General features: G+C 38.6%; 1 protein-coding gene and 1 long non-coding RNA gene across 4 annotated transcripts in view; one reads left to right on the top strand and one right to left on the bottom strand.

Moving 5' to 3' along the window:
* The window catches only part of LOC120516124 (retinoic acid receptor beta-like), an 878,498-nt gene that overhangs the window by 501,202 nt on the left and 359,361 nt on the right, over nucleotides 1-17,935 (top strand). The window lies entirely within an intron of this gene.
* LOC120516126 lies at nucleotides 4,086-15,985 on the bottom strand. The gene is made up of 3 exons (XR_005630784.1): nucleotides 15,898-15,985; nucleotides 10,506-10,559; nucleotides 4,086-4,528 (listed from the first exon to the last, which is right to left on the bottom strand). It is a non-coding gene; the product is annotated as an uncharacterized LOC120516126 (long non-coding RNA).

Raw genomic sequence — 17,935 nt, 5'->3', positions numbered from 1 at the left:
TGTTGTAGGTTGTACTCTTTAAATACATCAACCCAAATTATTGAGTCTAGTTTCTTCTTCTTCTTCTTCTTCTTCTTCTTCTTCTTCTTCTTCTGCTTTCGGCTGCTCCTGTTAGGGGGTTGCCACAGCGGATCCTCTTCTTCCATATCTTTTTGTAACTCTTCATCTTGTTCTGTTACACCCATCACCTACATGTCCTCTCTCAGCACATCCATAAACCTTCTCTTAGACTTTCCTCTTTTTCTCTTGCCTGGCAGCTCTATCCTTAGCATCCTTCTCCCAATATACCCAGCATCTCTCCTATGCACATGTCCAAACCAATGAATCTCACCTCTAGGACTTTGTCTCCTAAACGTCCTACCTGAGCTGACCCTCTAATGCAGTGGTTCTCAAACTGTGGGGCGGGCCCCCCTAGGGGGGCATGAAGTAACAAAAAGGGGGGCGCGAAGATGTGAAAAAAAGAAAACCAGAATCAAAACTATGAAAAAAACATCTGTTGAAACCAAAACAAATTAACTTAAACTACATTCTGATACTAGAACAATAAATATAGAGTTAGATAAATGTCGATAAAAGTTAAGTAGGTATAATAAAATATGCATCTACATTTCAAAAAAATGTTGGGGGGGGCACAATTAAAACTGTAATGAAAACTCGGGTCACAAATACAAAGTACTTAAAGGTTGAGAAATGCAGCTCTAATGTCCTCATTTCTAATCCTATCCATCCTCGTCACACCCAATGTAAATCTTAACATCTTTAACTCTGCCATCTTCAGCTCTGTCTCCTGCTCTCTGGTTAGTTCCACCGTCTCCATCCCATATAACATAGCTGGTCTCACTACCGTCCTGTAGACCTTCCCTTTCACTCGTGCTGATAGCCGTCTGTCACAAATCACTCCTGACACTCTTCTCCACCCACTCCATCCTGCCTGCACTCTCTTCTTCACCTCTCTTCCACAATCCCCATTACTCTGTACTGTTGATCCCAAGTATTTAAACTCATCCACCTTTGCCAACTATACTCCTTGCATCCTCACCATTCCACTGACCTCCTTCTCCCTCTTGTTGAGTCTAGCTTATTGAATTTAAAATTCTAAAGTTCTTTCTTTTGAAGGCAGAGGACATGATAATTAGTGGTAATAAGCTACTAATGAACCAGCGATTCACACAGACTTGAATTTGCAGCAAAAGTTAGGGTTTCACTTTGCATAGAATTTCATGAAATTCTGGTGTTTCATGACCAAAGAAATTTGCACCATTGATGCAGGAAGGAAGGTGTTTAGTTCCTGTCTGGGAGTATTTTCATGTACTAATTCTGCACGCATCTATCTGCCTGTCATTTTGTGTTTAAATAAAGTTCTCTTAGTAGAAAAAAGTCACTTCGTGTAACGTGAAAAACATTTTGTTGATCTGCTACATGGGGTTTGCAGTTGTCCTGGTAGTGCATGCCCACTTTGCCATTTATGATGATAATCTTGGCAACCACAATTCTAAAGATGTGTCAGACACACAAATGATATACTCAGTACAGTACAGTTCTCCACGATGTCTGGAATGTGTATATCGTCAATTTTCATTTGCAACAATCAAGAGAGTCTTTGCTAGATAATAAAAATTGGTGGTCTTCCCACCTTAATTTCCTTGCAAAGAAAATACTGTAATGTGCACCATGGTGCATTTTGGCACAACACTAATAAAAATACTGTATGCATCATGTCACATTTTTAAAGAACGTACTGCACTCCTTCATGGTGATATGAATGAGCACCAATTGGATTTTACTCACGTGCTACAGAGAGCCAGTGGTATGCCGTTACAAAAAGACGTTTAAGTGCAGGAGTGTAAGAGTGTGAACAAGAACCTAGAGAGCAAGATTCTTTGTTTTTTACCCCCCCAAAAACTCTTTTCAGTAAATTTTACATTTTGTGCTGGGGAAATACCATTGCAAAAGAAATTTTATTGTCTATTTTGCAAAACTGTATGTGAAACTCACCTTTTTCACTGATCACTAATAATATGAAAATTGTATTCTCCATTTTCATTTCTGAGCATCTTTAAAATTATTAAACATTGTTTTAATTTTTTTATGACTTTTTTTGCTAAATTATCTCAATTCTAACTATATTCCGTGAGGGCTTCAGGGAGTGCTGGGTTTTGTTCAGACTGAGCTCTTACTTGAACGATAACTCTGTCTTTTAATTAAAATCATTTTCTCATTAGGCTTCTCTTAATTTATGAGCTCAGTATGTAGCTTTAATAGTAGCCTGCAGTATCTTGTCTATTAAGTCATTACAAGTTTCATTTTATCACACAGATTCATATTTTTACTGTTTGGTGCCTTTATAAGAGAGAAACAGCTTAATTTCATTTTAATATTGCTTTTTTTAACCACACAAATACAACCAAATTCCAAGATACAGATACAATTTCACACAATATTATCTCCTAATTGTTAAGTATATTAGAATTGCCTATTCCTAGGCATCACAGGACTTTCACATGACTTTATCTGCCCCAAATGCCCCAGTAGAAGAGGCAGGATGGGGGCAGTCAGGGTACATCATTTTTAAACCTCAGAAATTGAAAAGCAATTATAAAAAGTACATATGGTGTAACATTCTGGAGCTTCTAGTAACTTAGTTAACTGTTTTGAAATTCAGAGCATTTTTCATTTTTCTTTATAAGCTTCATCAAAGTCGGTATTTTTGCATATGAAATACATTTGTAATCATGACTAATTCAAAATAACAAAGGAACAGAATGTTATTATGTGTTAATAAAGTCCATAAAACACGTATTTTTTTAATAGTATTTTACACAATTAGGTGCTTAAAACCAAGCCCAGACAGACTTGTGGTGGATGAAATGCCTTTCATAACATCAAATTCCAGCTCAACTTATATAAAAATTGCATTGATTGATGTACTTCTCAAGGTCTTTGCATGAGGTAGAGGCAGCTGAGTGGGTTGGGGTGGGGGTCCTTTGATAGGCAATCCCTTGCAGTTTTTAGTCTGCAACATGCCTTAGTGCGGTGTGCTCGGTGCTTTCACTGTCGAAGCATTCTTCAAAAACAACTATTCCATCATCACTACACAATGCACCTTCTGAACACACTTCAGTATTCTTCCTAATGATGACATCTTAAATCGGAAAACCATTCTTTACTGGGTGGCTAAATTTAGACAGATGGGTACAACATTGAACAGAACATCTCCAGGCCATCCCCAAACTGTACAAACACCTGAAAACATCCAAGCTGTAAGGACATCAATTTTGCCGTCTCCTAGACGTTCATTGCACAAACATAATTCTGACTTAGGCATTTCCAACATGTCTTTGAGGAGGATTTTGCATGAGGGCCTTAATTTCCATCCATACAATATGACGGTAGTGCAGGAACTCACTGAGTGGGACTGGAAGAGCTGTAAAGAGTTGTCGTGAACATTCTGCAAACCATTCATCGAGATGCCATTGTCATGTGCAGTAACGATGCACATTTCCATTTGAATGGTTGTGCAAATAAGCAAAACTTTCACTGTTGGGCTGAAAGCAACCTCGTGAACTTCATCAGAAACCCCTGCACAATGAGCGTGTTACAGTTTGGTGCACCGATGCCACAGAATTTGGCATTGTAAGCCCTTACTTTTTTGAGGAGCAACAGTCACAGCCACATCAGAACATTACATTGAAATGCTAGAGGACTTTTTGTGGCTGCAACTGGAACAAATGGATGTGGTGAATGTCTGGTTTCCTGGGGCAACAGCTCATATGGTATGGAGATCGATGCAAGTTTTGTGGGAGATGTTTCCAGAGAAGCTGATCTCCCTGTGTGGCGATGTCAGGTGGCCTTCACATTCTATCTCAAGTTCAAGGTATACACACCAACCTCAAAACATGAAAGCCCTCAAGGACGCTATTCGCCACAAAATCACCGCTATTCCTCTTGAAATGGCCGAATGACATCATTTTTAAAACACAGTGAAAAAAAATTATTTTGTATACCCTTTCTTGTTTCGTAATGAAATTTATTTTATCTTGTAGCGTTTTTGTAGAATAAACGTTTGAAATGTGGTACTTCTTTTTTTCTCACCCTGTATTTTTATTATTTGTTTATTGGAGAAAGTCTGTTGCCTAGTTGTCATTCAGTTTTTAAAGATAATATTTTTGAAGGAAGCTCCTGTTGGATGCCAGGGTAAGCAGCTGACGTCCCATTCCTGGCCACGTACATGGCTCAACTTCTGTTTCAGTCTCTCGTTTTGGGAACCTACAGTATCTTGCTATGTGTAGTGACTATCAGATGTTTAAAAGAAGAGAATGTTCAAACAGAATAAATTTCTCTCGAGGTAAATGTTAAAGAGCAAAATAATCAGTAATGGAGGTTGTGCAGAATAATATTTTTTGAATGAAAATTTGCCAATTTATTTTACGGGATTTTTGAAATTACAAAAATTTGTACAGTTCCCTCTATATTAGATATCTCAACGAATGTGGCACTTTTTCAGTAGGTCCAGTAGGAAACATGTTTCCTGTGTGGAGAGAGAGAAGGAGACAGACAGACAGACAGAAAGACAGATAGATGGCAACGTCAATAGGTGATATCGCATTTTACATGAATGCAATTAATAATAAACAAAACAATTTTGAATTCATCTTAACTAGTGTTAGTTTGTTTTTTAAATTGAAAAAAAAACTGATAGGATTTGATTTCAATCCAAGTATTTATCAGTTCAGAAGCTATCATAATTTGATACTGTATATTAAACAAATTATCTTCAAACAAATTTACACCAACAATTTAATTTGATATGTGAAAGAACGTGGGATGGATCACAACTCAAAAAAATGCCATAGATCGGCAACAGCTAATGTAATTTTATTTTTGTAATTTTTGAACTGAATTACAAAAAGAATTTTAGAATACCAAGACAAGAATTTAGTAGTAGTAGTAGTATTATCCCAGAATACAGAATTCTGACATGCAACAAGTTGTGCCTCACTAGCATCATAATAAACAAGAATGTATTAAATACATTAACATTATTTAATAGCAAACACATATCCTCTTACCTGATGTACTCCTTATGAAATGAAGTCGAAAAATGAAGGTGACAAGTAATTTTACTTCTACAGCTACAATATTTAGAAATGGGGAAACAAATAGTCTAATTAAGCCAGCAGAGTAGAATGAAGGCCTGCGAACGCTGCATGCTTGTTTAAAGCTCACTGCCTAAATCTGAGAACCCCTCATTAGCTGCTGTTGACACCCCTGTTATTAACATTGAGGAGATTTGAGACAATGTCTAATTCTTATAGGTAGATCTGGTGCCGTATACAGTGGAAATATCATACTCAATGAAAATTCAGATTAAATAGAAACTGTCTTTGACGTACCAGTTTAAAGTTTTCGATTGCTTTACCATTTTTATTCCAAATCAGAATTTATTTATTTTTCCACCCCTTATTCAATAGCAATCTTTTTTAACTTTCCCCAAATGAATGCTAACTAGTGCATTATTTTTTTTTTTTTGCATCAACACTGTAAATTTTTTTTTTGTTGTTGCTCTCTTCCTTTAACCCAAACCACAAAAAGTAAAGAAATAAATAAAATCAAACAAAACAATACAGCAGGTAAAGAACTGAGGTAAGGTACAGTATATGTGTGGACAATGCTAGAGGCACCCATCTCTGAGGCTTACAATCGATCTTTCCACCACATCTCTCCCATTTTTAAATATCAGTCTTTCTAACAACCTTCCATGACTTACAACTTCTGCTTATTACAAGATGCCTAACTCAGTTACCTTCTCTACAGCTTCTTCCATCTTTGCCTCTTTCACAGTTCCTTAGACTCAACTGCCTCTGCAGTGATGAGGTTGACTTCTGTAATGAAGGTCTTAAAATGAGGAGTTTCTTCATTGATGCCTGTTAAAGCCCATTGGTGCACTTCCTGTGTGACTTTGGGCTATACAAAAATAAACTGTATTGTATTGTATTGTATTGATAGAGGATGTTCTTCTCATATTGTGGACAAAGGCCTCACTCAAAGCAGAAGCAGGCCTTGGAACATCCACTCTAAGAGGAACCACAATAATGAAACCTGCATCTCACTGGACCTTTTCCATTCCACCCTAACACTCCATCTTTCTCACAGGTTCTCAATCAAAATGTCCCAATTTTGCAGATTAATGCTTCCACAGGAGCCTTTTTTCCTAATCCTCCCTTGATCTCTTTCCATCAACCACCTAACTTATGCAGCTCACTTCACAGAATAGAGCCACATTACTCACCAGGCATTTTGAGCTGTAACAAGAGCTGCTGTATCACCTGAAAATATATTACCAACAGTACACTTCTATATGGTCCACCTGGTAAATTCAATACTAAACAACGGGCCTCTTGCCAGTGTAAAAATCTTATTCGCTGCATTTCTTGTTGGAAGCATCCAGCCATCTACATAGGTGAAACAAGAAGATGGCTAGCACACCATTTCAGGGAGCACATTCAAGTCATTAAGACTGGACAGCTTATACTTCACTTCCCTTGATCATAACCACACTGATCTCCTATGTGTGTTCTTTCGCTGAGATCCAAAGACACTTTTCAAAGTAAAACAGAAGAAGCTAAGCTCATTCTTAGCTTGGGATTACATATTTCTCCAGGTTTTAGTGACTGACAAATGTTTTCATCTCTCCCTCCATCTTCTCTAATGGCAGCTTTTGTCATATACTCTTACTTTTTCTCCTTTCATCTCCCCTGGCTTTGTTCTTCCTCCTGTATCTGTTACTTGCTTTTTCCTTTTCATTTGCACACCTGATAAAGGCTTTACTGCCAAAACTTTCTTTCCTTTTTTAGCATGGGAATAACCTTTAACATTTTTTCCATTGCACTGTATACAGTAGAAATACTGCACAAAAAAATTAAGGGAACACTTAATCATCACAATCTAATGCCAGATCAGTTAAGCTTCAGGGATATCAGTCTGTCCAGTTATGAAGCCTAAGCGATTGTGAATCAACTTCACCAGCTTTGGTTCAAATAAAAATGACAACAGATGCTCTGGAAAGGCAACAGCAAGACAACCTCCAAAAAGAGACTGGTTTTGCAGGTGCTAGGCACAAACAATTGCTCTCTCTTCTTTCTTCCTGACTGATTCCTTTCTAGCTTTGTGTTTTTCTAGTGTTCTTGTCACTACTGGTAGCATGAGGTGGTACCTGCAGTCGATTCCAGTTGCACAGGTAGTCCAGCTCCTCCAGGATGGCACATCCTTACAGTACTGTACATGCTGACACAAGGAGCTTTCCTGCGTCTCCCAGCACAGTCTCAAGAGCATGGAAGAGATACGAGGAGATGAGCCGTTACAAGAGGAGAGCTGGGCAGGTTGATTTTCCTGTAGCTAAAACTGACTTTGTGTTAGACTGTGATGAATAAGTCTTCTCATAACTTTTTTGAGCATTGTGTTATACAAACAAAGAATATATGCCGTATGCGATATGATCTTAACATTGAAAGCCTACTGACTTTGCCGTCACAGGTTTAGAAAATCATTGAAATGAGCAATGCATCCAGAATCTGCAGAGATTCTCCTACTGAGCTCACTGTGATTTTCCACTGCCTGCTTTCACTTGAAAATGGGGTTAGTGGATTCTTGCTGTGCTGGAAAAGAACAGCAGATTTTGTACATGGATGACTAGATGACTATGCCAAAGCACATAAGAAAGAAAGGTTTGAAAATGTTTAGCTTGGTCTCCTTGCTACGCTTTTTTTTTTTTTAATCTGGAACACTCAAGAATTAAAAAGGAAAAAGTCCAATTCAGTTTCAGGAAATGCAAACGAAAGAGAAGTCACAGGAGGAAGGGAGCAAGCAAAAGAATTAGCGCAGGGGTGGGACACCAAGAGCATTGGGTTTCTCAAACATGAAGCTGGGGAAGGCACTATGCCCCAAAGGAAAACCCTGCATTCCTGTCCTTTCTGTGAACCTCCCTGAAAGGAATACAGGAGTTATTGGCTAATCAAGGTCTGTCAGCACCTTGGTTATGTAGTGTAGGTTCAATCAGATAATTTGAAAGAAGTCTGCAAAAACGCTGATGAAAAGCAAGCATGCAGTTAAAAAGCAACCCTGAAATTAGCTTTGATTTGATCATTTTCTTTTGTCCAAAATAATGTTTTTTGATAAAGAGTTTTCTCTTTTGCCCTGTTCATTATGTTGTCTTGCTGTTCCTTATTGTATGGTTGTCATTTCTTGTCTTTTTTTGTGCCCTGTTTATTGATAAAAGTATATTAAGAACAGTTTTGCTATGTCAAAAATGTGAAACTTACAAAAAGAAAAATCTGATGCACTGTGACAACTGAAAATCTATTGATTTTTCTGGCACCAGAATGCTTATGTTATAAAATGTCAATACCAAAATGTTTTTGCAGCCCTTGCAGTTCATGCTAAGGTCATTTGTCATTTTCTGGAATTCTAAATCAGGAATTAAGATCTTTATCACGTTTGCTGTTTGAAGATGACAGACGCCATTGCATGCTATGCAAACGCATTTAGTTAAAGAGCTTCCTCGTGCAGCTGCCATTAGATTTTGTTCTTTATAAATTATATATGTCTAATAAACAGCATAATGCTGATTGACTAGCTGCCTGTTCTTTACACATCTGAAAAACTGTTGAAAGTAGTCCAAGAAAAGTTACTGCATGAGAGCCCATTACATCCGGAGAAAGGTCACAGGTTGCACTGAAGTGGAAAATTTATATTATTTAGATTTTCACATTCGATTGAAAGAAATAAATTTATTTGTTGGCTGCTTGGCTAGATAAAGCTGCACCTAATCAAGAAAAATGTATTGTCTTCTTGTTGAAGACCACCCCATCACGACAGAAGCTACTAACAAGAAGGAGTGTCAGCAAGTTGCACAAATGAGTAATAAATGCAGAATGATTAATGGGTGGGGGCGTGAAGGTGGGGTGACTCATGGAAAACAACTGCATGCCCAGGGAGTTAGAGAGGAATGGACAAATGTGCAACTGAACATCTGCAAAAGGAAAAATGTGAGGCAATGTACTTCTTGTTTAAAACACAACTAGAAAAACATAACATTTTCAAATCTGTTTATCCAATTTAGGGTCACAGAGAAATTGACTGATTCAAACTCGCTAGCTGCACACACAACTCACAATTGTGACCATTATTCGGTAACGTCACTCAAACATAGCATCATTAATAACTAAAGATGTTTCTGTTGTTTTTTTTTAGGATAAAAATAACATTTGCCTAGATGTTCTTTCTACATTTAATATATCATTTCTTCCATTAATTGAACTTTAAATATAAGGAATATGATGTCTTTATTTTTTCATAGTTCTCCTGCATGCTCAGAGAACATTTTTGTCTTGACTGCCCCCACTAATTTATGTGACACCTAAAATTGTCGCAGAGTTGGATGAATGCAGTGAGAAGGAAAGTCCATTCTGCCAGGAGGACTGCGGCCGAAAATAATTTAGTTGGGACCAGAAGTTAAGACGTGGACAAGAAAACAGGCAAAGATTCAACACCAAGGAAGTTGAACACGTAGCCATCAAGCCAAAATCACAGTTCTATATCATACTCAATATTTTGTTTGCCAAGAACGCAATCAGAAGTACTAAGTACATAATCTTAGGCTACATCCACACTACTACACTTATGTTTAAAAACGAAAACATTATTCTACATTTTTGCATTTCGTCCACACTACCCCTGCGATTTTAACCCATGATGAAACACTTTCCTGAGCCGTATACTTCTGAAAACACAGGCTTGGCATTTTAATATGGACGGGTGGAAATGTAGACTTTTAAAAACGCAGACTCTAATTGTACTTGGATTTGTTTGCGATTATTACGTAGCCCTTCCCTGATTAAACATTTCAGTGTTTCATTGTGTTAAGAGAGAAAGAGAGAGAGAGAGGTTAGGGGTCCGCTCTGATACAGCTCATTGCCCATCACATGACGAACCAACTCAGCATCCCAGATTAGGACTCGAGTGCAGCTATGCAACAGGTGACATCTCAGCACCACACTAGTTCAGATGGAATGGAACAGTGTGAGGTTTTTCTTTATGGTGGCCGGAGTTCCAATTCTGCCACCAACCCCAAAGTTTTTCCCTGCAGGTTGGAGGGCCTACATGCAGGGCTGGATGCAGATTAACGTCATACCCAGCATGGAGCAATTGCAGGTTAAGGGCCTTGCTCAAGGGCCCAACAGAGCAGAGTCCCTTTTGGCATTTACAGGATTTGAACCAGCAAAGCCAGGTTTATATTCAACACTCTGAATGCTTACATGCACGCATCATGGCTGCCACGCATTTCCAGCACTCTTTTGACGCATCCTTTGCACATGACGTCAGAAATTAACACAATGTGTGCATGAGTTGCAGTACCAGCAAAATTTGGGTGCCGTGTCTGTTTAAGTTTCGACACGTGATATCAGCATTGTTGTTTACTATCAACATTTTCATAGTGACAGACATACCTGTCAGAGCAGCTTGCTTCAAATCGTCAGCTCCGTGAAAGTGGATATGAAAACCTGCAAAATGAAATGGAAGCAAATTAGAGACAGATAAGTCCACGCAAAGTGGAAAATGTACAAGAAAAGAAATGGGGAATGTAAGACAACATAAGTATGTGTTGTAAGTGTTGGAAAGTCTCAATTTACAACACAGCAAACTGAGCATTGTTTTGTCACTATGATGATGCCTCACAGTGCCACCTGGTGGAATCTCCAGATTTGCATAAAGTACGCCCACAAGTATAGGCAGTACATTGCTTGTGTAGCAGTCCGCAAGGAACACATCGCGTGGTGTTAAGTATATCCTGGCCCTTAGAGCAACTAGGCTGATTCAAGGACTTCAGGTGATGAGTTATAAGGAAAGATTAAAGCAACTAAGACTTTTCAGTTTAACAAAAAGGAGATTAAGAGGTAACATGATTGAAGTGTTTAAAATTATGAAATGAATTAGTACAGTGGATCGAGACTGTTATTTTAAAATCAGTTCAACAAGAACACAGGGACACATTTGGAAATTTGTTAAGGGGTAATTTCACTCAAATATTTGGAAGTTTTTCTTCCCACAGAATCATAGACACATGGAATAAGTTGCCAAGTAGTGTGGTAGACAGAAGGACCTTCAAAGCCATACTTGATGTTATTTTGGAAGAAGTAAGTGGGTAAGACTGGCACCCTTTTTTGATTTGCTGAATGACCTGTTCTCCTCCAGGTTGTTCTAATGTTCATTCCCTGACTGGTCACCCTTAGCAGAAGAAAACAATTTTTCATCATGGTTGATATAGAGGAGAAGCTTTCCATGTCACTTGTTGTATTGCTTAATTGTATACATACAATACAATACAACACAATTTATTTTTGTATAGCCCAAAATCACACAAGAAGTGCCACAATGTGCTTTAACAGCCCCTGCCTCTAGACAGCCACCCAGCCTTGACTCTCTAAGAAGACAAGGAAAAACTCCCAAAAAAGCCCTTGTAGGGAGAAAAATTGAAGAAACCTTGGGAAAGGCAGTTCAAAAAGAGACCCCTTTCCAAGTAGGTTGAGCGTGCAGTGGGTGTCAAACAAAAGGGGCTAAATACAATACAATACACAGAACAGAACATATCCTCAATACAGTATAGTAGTGCAATAGAAATATTACAAGTACAGAGCAGAATTCAACAGTAGATGATATCACATAATACAATTTGGATTTGTTCAGAGTCCTGGGGCCTCATGTATAAACGGTGCGTACGTACAGAAATGTTGCGTAAGAACTTTTCCACGTTCAAATCGCGATGTATAAAACCTACACTTGCCGTAAAGCCACGCACTTTTCCACGGTACCTCATGCCTTGTCGTACGCAAGTTCTCCGCTCGGTTTTGCAAACTGGCGGCACCCAGCGTGAAAGCAATGGTACTGTTCTTGTGTGATTACTCATTATTTTCATGACGCGGCTTTATAAATACACAGAAACTAACCGCATATTGTTTATTAGTGTAATGCATCTGATTGTAATTAACTCGTAACAATATAATGGTCCAGGGAACAGCCATAGTATTCCAAATGCCATAACTGCTTTAGCGTTGTTACTCTCACTTCTCCTTCTTCTTCTTCTTCTTTCAGCTCCTCCCGTTAGGAGTTGCCACAGCGGATCATCTTTTTCCATATTTCTCTCACTGCACCACTCGGAGTATTTATATCACTGTATCTGAGTGTGAATCACAGCAGCAGCTGATCGGAAAGAGAATTATTGGTATACGGCATTAAGGACACGCTGTCTCAGCCATGGCAAAATGTTTTAAAGCCTTTCCTGTACGGACCTCGCGGTTCAAAACAGTTTAATCCTAAGAACTTTAAATGCACTCAATCAATTGCTCCTTGTAGAACTGTTTGTACTTATAAGTACAATCACCTCACTGTAAACTTGCACTACAGTTATAATATCGCACAACCTGAGCCACTTTATAAAGCGTATTTACATATGATGACGATATCATTTTAAGGTGAAATGCAGCAAAATATGTTTGTTAAATTATACAGATAAAACTTTAACTTCATTTAAATAATCTATATTCTTCACTGGGAGTGTCTTTAAGGATAGAATAATTAAACATGTACTACGAAGATATTTCAATGTTCTTTAAACGTTTTGAAGAATCGGCGCTAAGCTTACAGATGGCTTAACGTCTATTACAGAGCTGATTGTATGGCGATCAGTTACTTGGGGAAAGAAAAGCACTGACTGCAGTGACGGCTGCGCCAATATATATTGAATATAAAACAGAAAGATAAAATAACAACACAGCTAAAAACGCAGCGACAAATTTCGGCAAAAGTTAAATGCTTGTGTCATGAGCAAGAGGCGGCTAGTGTCTGCAACATACGTGGCCATCCACCGTGCATGACATTGGCGGGCGAAGGAGCCACCGATTCTTCCTCTGCCCAGTGCCACCACAAGCTTAGAGCCCCCCGAGTACTACTGCAATAAATTATTTCATCGAAGTGAAACACATGTTTAATAACGTGCTTTAACTCCTATCATCATGAAAATGATATCACGTATACATCTCAGTATTTTAGTTATTCAGAGAACTGTAATATCACGAATGTAATGGATTCTGTGTCCAGTTGGAGGAAGAGAGCTGGTTTAAGAAGCAAGTAGTGATTCACACACAGAGCACATAGAAGATCAAATACAAAACAAAGCATTTAACGTGCTACTTTAATTACGATGTGATTTGAGAAACTGGTTAATTAAACGATTTTAAGATGAAGTTTATGATGTTCTACTTTAATGACAAAATAAACTACGTGATTAAAGTGGAAATTTCGAGATTGAAGTGGACATTTTGTGCTTTTTCCCCACTGTGTGCCTTTTTTCTCTGTACCCTAATAAGCTTTCATATGACAGTGACATCAGACAGTGGGCTTACAACTCGGCTTCTCACGGCGACTTTGATATGTGACTTCTTTTTTATTTCCGGCACTGTGCGATTTTGTGAATGTGAGCTTTCAAGTTTCTCCAACACGCTAAGTCACTCGATCAACTTCCTTTTGTTGATTATACCACGGTTTATTTGAAAAAATATGTTTTTCCTTTGCCTCCACTTGGTATTCGCTGAAATTCTTATATTTTCCCCGTGCTTTTCCCATTGTCTTTTCACAGAAGGCTGCGCTTAAGGGCGATTTATATTGATTTGCATATTGAAAGAGGAGTAATTCGGGGAGGAGTTGGGATGTTACATAAAGCGCGTTCACGAGCGTTAGTTTTCACGCTGATCGGGATTTATGTAGCGGAAGAACGTGGAAGTTGGAGTACGCACAGATTCTTGCATCTGGATTTTTCTGTGCGTAAGCACATTTCGGCTTTTGTGCTTATGCTATGTTATAGTGCGAGTTCTACGCACGGCGTTATAAATGAGGCCCCAGGAGATCAGCAGTTTCAGAATTACTCAAATCAGTCCATCTGGTACCAATAGTCATGCCACAGTCAAAATCATTGAGATCACATTTTTTTCCCCTTTCTGGTGTTTGATGTGAAACTCGTAAGCTGTGTTGGCATGACTTTATGCATTGCTCTGCATCCACATGTTTGTCTGTCAGTATAATTGCATGAATAGGTAGGTGTAAAGGTGCTTCTAATATTTTGCTCAGTGGGTGTAGATTCATTGAGTTGCTCACTTACTAAGCCTGCTTATGGCAATTCAAGTTCACGGAGAGTCTGAGCCGCCATGGAGGTAATATAGAAACCAGACTTTGTCAGGCCAGCAGTCCAACATAGGGCACACTCAACACCCAGGACCAGTTTACAGTGGCATGTCACCCCTAACAAGTGGATGTTTTCGATACAATAGGAGACTGGAGCACATTGAAAATGCCAACACAGAGAGTGTGCTCCATTTTTTGTTAACAAGAACATTTTCTGGAAGTGGTTTATTTAACCATATTCTCTGTTTAGTATCCAGCCCTTTTACTCCTTAAACACTGGAAACAAGCCTGGACAGTGTGTCAGTAAGTAAAGTAACATAACTCTGGATAGAAGACAATATTCGAGTGGTTTACTTCTTCTTCTTGTTCTTCTTTCGGCTGCTCCCGACCATCTAACCTGAGCTGATACTCTAATGTACTCATTTCTAATCCAGTCCATCCTTGTCACACCCAATGCAAATCTTAGCATCTTTAACTCTGCCACCTCCAGCTCTGTCTCCTGCTTTCTGGTCAGTGCCACCGTCTCCAACCCATATAACATACTGTAGCTGGTCTCACTACCATCCTGTAGACCTTCCCTTTCACTCTTGCTGATACCCATCTGTCACAAATTACCCCTGACACTCTTCTCCACCCACTTCACCCTGCTTGCACTCTCTTTTTCACCTCCCTCTCTTCCACAATCATAATTCCGCTGTACTGTTGATCCCAAGTATTTAAACTCATCCACCTTCGCCAACTCTACTCCCTGCATCCTCACCATTCCACTGACCTCCCTCTCATTTACACACATGTATTCTGTCTTGTTCCTACTGATTTTTTTTATACAAATCAAATTGTGCAATGGTCATCTTTTGAAATACCAGTGGGTAGCAAGTATAGTCCATGCTGTATATTTTATACTCATATTTGAGCTGCTGAGGTGGAACAATAATGCATTATGGGTTAGGATCTTGTTTTTTCATATTTTCTCTTTGCTTTAGTGCATTTGCTTCCAGGTTCTCCAGTTTTTCTTCCTCATCAGCAAAGACGCACTCTAAATTGGTTCCAGCAGGAGAGTAGGTGGGTGTGTGTATGTGCACGAGTGGGCCTTGTGGTGGACTGGCATATCATCCAGGGTTGTTCCTGGTTGCATAGGCTGTGTCCCTAACAAGCCTGAATTGTTTTAATCAGGTTTGAGAACATTATGTGGCGAGTTAAACACATTACTGTGTTGTGATTTTTTTTTGCGTGTGATCAATCACAGTAAGTGCTGCACATGAGTTTAATGCATGAACCTTTGTTATTAGTACAGAATATCTATGAAAAAATCATCAGAATAAAAAAAACTTTCTATATGTTGAGTAATTTGCGTAGAATAGCAAAAACTGTTGAGATCCTGAAAAAAAAGAAAAAAAAACAACATATCAAAAGCATCGATTTGAACAAGATTACAGAAATTCTCATGTTAAGTCCTCTGAGCTACCTAATCTCAAAAGGTAAGCGGAGTTCAAGCAAACCTATCTGATCCGTACTTTCTGAGCCTGCTGTCTGAAGCTGGCTTATTGTGAGTAATCCTTCCCGTGACAGTGAGCATTAAAAAATTCTAACAATCTGTGGTATAGTATTTGGACAAAAAGCAGAACACGCCAGAGTGAGTAGCTTGATTTTCACAATGTTACTTACCAAAGCAGGGGCTTGAAGTGTTCATTCCAGAGCGCGTCTTGAATCACTCCTGCTCCTCACTCAACACCTCTGTCAATATGATCACAAAAACCTGCTTCGTCTCATGTGACATGCTTTTCTAAATTAAAGCACCAAAGAAAGAATGTGTTTTGTCAGAATGAGAGACAGAATAGGCTTTATTGGAAACCCTCACTGAAAACAGTCCAGTGTGGTCGGTCACAATTTAAATCATTGCACCTGGGTTACCATCTCTTGTAGCACACATCCTGGGGTAAGAAGCATTTTAGAATGTAATGCTAAATTAGCAGCTTCCTATATGATTTCTTCCTTCATTAACAACTGTAAATAATTCCAATGAGGCTGTCCTCTAATGAGCCAACAACATCATCAAAATGCAGGGATTTTCTTTTTCAACAGAACATGCACACACACACAGAGTGAAAACATATTCATTACAACCAATGTACTGACATTAGATACATGAGAATGTAATCTAATACAACTGCTTATATAAATTGATCAAAGGATATCTCACACACAAAATTAAAAACATGAAACGGATTAATGAAGAGCGGATTTCAGTCCTTCGTTTTCTGCTTTGCTGGTGCTCTCTCTTGTCACCCAGCTCACAGCTAACTGAGAGCAATGAAAATAATCAGGGTTGTAAAATGCAGCTGTTTTAGCCGTATTTTACAGATGGTTGCAGGGACAAGCAAGTCTTAACTGGCACTCCTTAGGGGGTCTTTAAAGCTGCTCTTATTGAAATGGATGGTAATTCCCTAAATGTAACTATTTCAAAATGTGCACATAAAACAATTAATGAGGAGGTTTGGAAAATGTTATTAACCTTGATTATTTTAGCAGCCAAGAAAATTAGTTATGCAGGATGAAATACTAGCTGAAGCTAACTCCATGGACTCTGTTCCCACGTTGCAGCTTAGATTACTTTGAAAATGAACCTAGCATAATATTTTAAAACTTTACAGCAAATACTTAAGTTTCAGATTGTCAGTTTTCTTGCTAAAGTAATTAAATATCTATCTATGTATCTATATAAAGCTGCATGTATCTGTTATTTTTATTCTGAATGACTAGTGGCATTATTTAAGAGTTGATGAATTTAATACAAAGGACCAGAATACAATAAAAAAGTTATTGTGAGGGCGGCACAGTGGCGCAGTGGTAGTGCTGCGGCCTCACAGTATGGAGACCTGGGTTCACTTCCTGGGTCCTCCCTGTGTGGAGTTTGCATGTTCTCCCTGTGTCTATGTGGGTTTCCTCCCAAAGACCTACAGGTTAGGTGCATTGGTGATCCTAGCTTGTGCTTGGTGTGTGTGTGTCCTGCTGTGGTTTGGTGCCCTGCCCAGGAATTTGTTCCTGTGTTGGCTAGGATTGGCTCCCGTGACCCTATGTTAGGATATAGCAGGTTGGAAAATGACTGACATGACTGAGTTAATTTGATTCCATTATGTTTTGATAAATATTTCAATCAATTTAGTTTAGTTTTGTTCATAATTCTTCTGATTAGGACACTCAAACATAATAGAAAAGACCATAAAGGCAGAACAACAAAGTAAATTGCCATCCCAAGGAGACTCACCCCAAATCTGGCTAATCTGAATACACAGCTAACTGCAGGCTTCTGGCCTAGCAGGCCTAAAACAATCAGAAGCTGGATTACATAACTACTCTAGAAAAGTCTAAAAATATATTAAACGCCACATAAGAGGAAAGATGAACGTGCAAAAAATCTTTATTCATAAAGGATTTATTAAAAAAAAGTTGCAAAAATACAATGAAAAGGCTCAAAATAGCGAAAAATAGGCAAATCATAATCCAGGAGATGAAATCTTTAAACAGGAGCAAGAAAGTCACAAAACACAGTAAATCAATACTTAGAAATACTCCTAACACAAGTACAAGGATTTCCTGATCTGTGCTTTTTCAGTTTAAATAGGCATATAGAGGGCTTAGAGGAAGTGATGTCAGGGTGGCCCTGCCTCCTCGGGCTCCACCAACAAAACACACGAAATGGAAA

This window comes from Polypterus senegalus, chromosome 15, assembly GCF_016835505.1.
Source record: "Polypterus senegalus isolate Bchr_013 chromosome 15, ASM1683550v1, whole genome shotgun sequence".
NCBI classification, from domain to species: Eukaryota; Metazoa; Chordata; class Cladistia; order Polypteriformes; family Polypteridae; genus Polypterus; species Polypterus senegalus.
This window is presented reverse-complemented; position numbering and strand designations above follow the sequence as displayed.